A 6,000-nucleotide genomic window follows, 5' to 3' on the forward strand; every position below is an offset into this window, starting at 1 on the left:
GTCGGCAGGCACGTGAGGCCTGGAATACGAAGCGGCGCAGAGGGCAGGAAACGGACGAAATTTGACATCAAGGCTCAACCAGCGGTATGTAAGAGATAATTGATGACGTTACGGTTCATCGCTCGCTACTCGGTTACCGGACATAGACAAATATTGACAGCTTCCGATCACAGGACCTGGCCCGCTATCCTTTGTACCTAACTCACGCACACGTACCTTCGATGTCTGCTCGGTTTTCCCGTTGAATCGCCCCCGCTTAGTCCCTCGTACGTTAGTAAATCAACCGGCTCCCCGACGGGGTGGACGTGCATGTCGAGCAAGTTTCGCAAATTAAAGTGGCCTCGTTTGTCCCTATAAAGCTTGACTGTGGCTATCGGTTGCGCATGACGTTACGCTATGCTTTGACGACAAAGCGACAGTTTTCCCTTTGACTTACTTTTATTACAGCCATTTACTGTATATATGTGTGTGTGTGAGGGTGTCTTCTAGCTCCTTCGACTGGAACGCGAAATTACGAAGTTGAAACTTAAGCCGGAGAATTCGAAGGGCTTTGCTTCGAGAATCGAGGGACCAAGTGCAGATGGTCAGGCTTGCCTCGAGCATAGTTTCGAGAACATCGATATGTCCCTACTGCATTGTTCATCTTTAATTGCCCGTACGGCTCTCACTTTGGTATTTTGCGAACGAACGAGTCTTCAAAGGGAACTTTCCCTGTAAATCGGTTGCTAACAAGTTTCGCTAAATTCGATTAGGTAGCTCCTCCTTATCCTGCGGTAAGAGGGACAAAGCGTCCTGTTCTTCTAGTCCTACTAATTGCTTCGTCTACTCATTACGAACGCGTTAAAACTTGCATTATCAATTTCCTTCAAGTATGCCGTTTAAAGGCGATGCATTAATTGAAAAGTTTCCCAGTGATTACATTGAAGATCGTTCGGGTAAATCTTTGAGATGGACGTTTATTTGTTTGAAAATGCTCGAGTTAGCTGGTTCGGAAGCTTACCCGGTGTCTTGAAAGGGATAGGATTTTCAAGGCCGCACCCCGCCCGCCTCCATTTTCCATCCCTTTAGCCCCGGTTCCGGGAGAAAAGGAGAGCTTCAAAGGCTCGAGCGAGCGTCGAAAAGGCTCATGGTTTACACATCGCTACGGTGCTCTCTCGTCAAGCCTCGTAAAAGCTCTCGGGACGATCGACTGTAAAAGTCGACGACACGGTCAAGTAGATCCTTCTTGATTTCTCGCTTCTCGATTCACGAGCTCGTGAAAAACCGCACTTCATACATTCCTGGTCACTGCCTTATATTATCCTTTCTTTTTGCTTCCCACCTACTTCTTCCTTCAAATTCAACAGAGGATCGCAATCTACCCTTTTGTATAGTCAATCGTTTCCTTCGAAGCAACACAGTTTGCTATTCTTCTTTTTCTTTCGTCTGGAAAGAGAATAAAAGATGTTGACTGCGAATCAAGTCCCTTTGAAATCTCTCCGAGTTGTCGCAGTCTCAGTGACGGGATAAAATTGCAGCAAATTCTTCGATTCATTCTTTGAAATTTCATTTTTTTGATACATTTTAAAGAAAATTCATGATATGGAATTAGATAATGTCAATTGGGTATCATAGAAGCGACGAGAAACAAGGAAAGTGTAGGTGTTATATAACGCAGCTACAGTAATAACAGGCAATGTTGAGCTGTTCTGGGCGACGTGGCGCATACGCTCCGCCTATTAGCATACAATTATCTTTATGCTTCTTTTATGATTCATATTTAGTGCCAGTTACGCTCGGTTTTCGCTTCGTCGGCCAGCGCGGCAGCGCAGCTTCAAGTTTGCAACTTTTACGATCACGCTTGTTTCGAAACTTAACGTTCACCGTTTCACCTCTTATCATCGTTTCTCCGCGCAGCCATCGTGTTCTTGCTAAACGTGCTTTTGCAAATACCCCCGACGTACCCCCCCAGAGGGAAGCCCGAAAATTTGTTGTCGTACGTGCTGAAAATCAGCAACAGCTATCGATTTCTCTTCTACTCTCGTATACTTTGTTTCGACGATAAAAGGACTTTTCGAACGGATATTTCGAAAGAAATAATCAAATCATAAATAAACCTATTATCTGTTTCCACGAAAAGGTTTCTGTGCTTCACGAGAGAACGTTTAAATGTGATTTTTGTTTGGTGCAAAAAGTCGAAATAATAAAGACCGATAACGAAGAGACATCTCTAGTTGCGTGTCCTCCCATCGTTGCGCCATTCGGTACGGTCCATGGGTACGATCATGGTTCCAATGACCCACCATTGCTACCTGGCTACGACTGACCATTAATTTAATTAATGCAAATCCATTTGCAGCTGCACGCGAACCAACCATTCCCAGCCTTTATTTCGCGCCATTTCGACTTTATTTTTGACGGAACGCGAATTCGCTACGGCCGTACGGAATACCAGTACCTCGTCAATTTTTGTTTAGTTCGACCATTATTTCGGCCACATTTACATTTCCGATGCATCGTTTATTCAGTTTCCTTTCTCGCGTTTCGCCATTGAATTCAGCGAGCGTTTAATGGAACCACTATGAATATAGTTTTCATACTCGATAATTTAGTAATCTAACTTTCACGGAGTGAATATTCGCGTTAATTGAAAATCCAATTGAACAGCTTTTGTTTTCGAAATCAGCTCATAAATCGATGAGTTAATTTTCAATTTTTTCCATTTTAGAGTTTATTCGTTCCATCGAATACGATCGAAGCGGTTGTATAAATTAGCCGGTTAAGATCGTTTACACCGGGAAAGTTTGATTTCGGTAGTTTTAGACCACATCCGGCCGAATGGCTAATAACGGACGTGCTCTGACTACTAATCGGCTTTACGGAGATTTCCCGATGTTCGGACGGGTATATGGGTTAAATGCTGCGGAGGTGAACGGGTCAAAGGGCAAGATTAGATGCTTGGGATGGACTTCTGCGGAAGTTGTGCATAATGCATGGCTCCTCGATAGTTTGTCGGTTCATAATAACTACTCATCCTTTCGGGATATGCGTGTACATGAAATTTACAGTACCGATAACAGTCAGCGAACAGAGGATGCGTTTTCGAATCCAGTAAATAACTGAAACGAGCTTCGAATCGTTGTAATTTGCATCGCGTACGCGATACATTCTCTTCGTTTTTGAAATTTTGCAAAGTTATGGTACGAATTTCGTAGTAAAAAATTTGAGAATATATGTAGAATTTATGAAATTTATTTTGGAACAGCCTCTCCGGCTACGAATTCGTTTACACACGATTCTGCAACGGTTGATTGCATCTCTAATTGCTCGACGACGAGGCTCCGTATCCAATGAGCACGTAAAGTTTGTTTTAATATTAATTTCTTATCGTTGATCTTGGCAGGGAAGGTTATATTCACCGGGTATCACCGGTCTCACCTTCCATGCCGTGCAAACATACTCCGAGAACTAGTCGGTTGAATATCTTGCGATCTCTACGAAGCAGGAAGGTGTAAGTACCGTGTTAGTCTTTGGGGTTACGTCGCTGCTCGCAGAGCTAACTAATAGCCTCTTAGCCTCGGCTTAGGGAGGATCATGCTACAGGCAGCCGCACCCTCCTACGCTACCAGACTCAGACCATACACCCTTAGCCCTTGGTGCAATCCTTAAGCCACGCTCGGCCTGCAAACAACCGATCTGTTTCTACAGCCCAGACCGTGGATTAACAATAATGATCGATTGCTTTTTACTTGCTTTCCCTTTTTCCTTCTCGAAGAAAGGATCCACACGAGAGATTTATATTTAATCCTCGAACGGTGGGGCCGAATCTTTACTAACTCGACCTATGATTTAGAATTTCAATTAATTTTCATCCTTATTTTCTGAAAAATTTCTGCGACAAATATACCTTGATAATACCACTGGCATTATAACTCTGATTACAAGATGTTTCTTAGAAATTGAACTCTTGTTCCATCTCGGGGAATGGAAAGCCTGCACGTGTCACTGATTAAGACCGCGTGCAGTCTCATTTTAATTTTCATTTTCATAAACAAGGAAACATAATAAATTGTAACCGTGTTCGAGGCAGAGATTTTCATGCAAACCAGTGACGCTATTGTACGAACAAATGAAGCTGTTACCGAAGGACCTCCGTACAGTTTACGTTTGCCCCGAAGGCGAAGTCAGACCGAAGGAGATTTGCCCTGTTATAGTTCAGCCAAGAGCAGACCGTTTCTACTTGTTTCGCCATCAGCGAGATCTCAACGAAAATTCGATCGCGGTTTCGTTCTGTATGCGCTTACGTATTTTTCAAATCCCTCGCGGATAACCCTCTTTTTCTTCCTTTTCTTGGATATCGCTTGCTCGTTCCCTCGGCAAATATGTACGGGTACAAATCGAAAACTCGTAAATACAGAGGAAAGCAAACGGAGATTCATTTATTCGATACAGCTACCCGTTCGTGCAATTATGTAAACATTTTTCCATATAAGTAGAAATATACGGATAAAGGGAATACGATCTTTGAATGTGTGCAGATGAAGTGTCTGCTTTTTTTTTAACGTAGTCTGGCTTTGGTGAAAAACCGCTCGCGAAATCCCGATTGGGCGTGACTGGGTCTAATTTATTTAGTAGCTCAAAGGAGAGGGACAAGTTCCGGCGCGGTCCGACGTTACCGGTGCCATTGTATCGGCAGGTTTTCACCAGTTTGATATATTGCCGTCCTGCCGGGTTGTTCGGACCTCCACCGCGATCCTGGCGAACTCGAATTAATTCCACGAAGAAACAACTGTCCGCTCGCGCTGTCTCGAAATTCGAGAACTCAATTTGCTGGAAATAAATTCTATCTGCCAACGAATTCTAACGCGAACGTTGGACCAAGTGGATCTCTCCTTCTTTTTCCTTTTTGTAGTTTAACGAATGAACTTTTTCGAGCCGGAATACCTGGATCGGACCGAAAGCTGCAATTCAACTAGCGGGTGGTACATGACGGCACGTTGCGCGACGTACCTTCCGAATGCAAAGTGCGTACATCGAATTCGCTGCAGGCTGATTCACAGGACAAGGAGGCAATAATAGAGGAATGAGAATGCTTCGACCAATATTACGAAAGTTTCCGTAGCCGCTCTTGGACCGCTAAAGTTTAACCGATCTCCCTTTTCCGACGACGACACGCGAACGGAAAAGGAAAGAGGAATGGCACTCGATGCTCGATGGAATTCAAACGCGTTTCAACGTCGACTGATATTCAAAGCTATAGAGGAATTTCCACAACTTCCTTTATTCGCGAGACAGACGGATGTGCGGCCTTTTTTCTCAAACTTTATCCAAACGCGTTTTCGAGCGTTTCGGATTTAAGCGATTTTAAATGGCCACTTTATGCAACACTCCGTTGCAGACGAAACTTTCGCGAAGGCAAAAGCCGGCTTTCGTTGGAAAATTTCTCTCGTGATCGAGATTTCAAACGCTATCTTTTATTTCTTCACTGTAGAAGCACGCGTGTAACGTTTAATCATCGAGCAGGCAATCGATCTGCAACCAGATCGAGACCTCGCGATAGGAGACGCACCCTTCTTTGCACCCAGTCCTCGATACCCTATAAACCTCCTAGAAATGACGAGCTTTGGCAAGGGTTGCTCGATGATGGTTAACGTTTCAACAAAACGACCATTCGTTCGTTCGATAAAAATCACGTTTCGCCACGGTTGAATTGCTTCTTCCCTTTTCCCTCGAGCATTCGCGCGATACGTGCCACTCCTACGAAGGATAAACCAGAGCTTACTTTTTTTTCACCATTCGACGAAACGAACAGTACGATTTAAAACGTGTCAGAGAAAACATCTCCCGCGGGATCAGCTGGATACGTATCGTTTAATCGTCTATCCGTGGGTGTCAGGAAAGAGCGTAGCTGTTCCAGAACGCTGTTAAAACAAGGATGCCATTTCCCGAATTCTCCGTTCCCCGGCTCTTTTTATGAGGGCTATACGAAAATGTCTACCGTTTTAAAGGCAATTCTCCTTG

Source organism: Osmia bicornis, chromosome 14, assembly GCF_907164935.1.
Source record: "Osmia bicornis bicornis chromosome 14, iOsmBic2.1, whole genome shotgun sequence".
In the NCBI taxonomy this organism is placed as follows: Eukaryota; Metazoa; Arthropoda; class Insecta; order Hymenoptera; family Megachilidae; genus Osmia; species Osmia bicornis.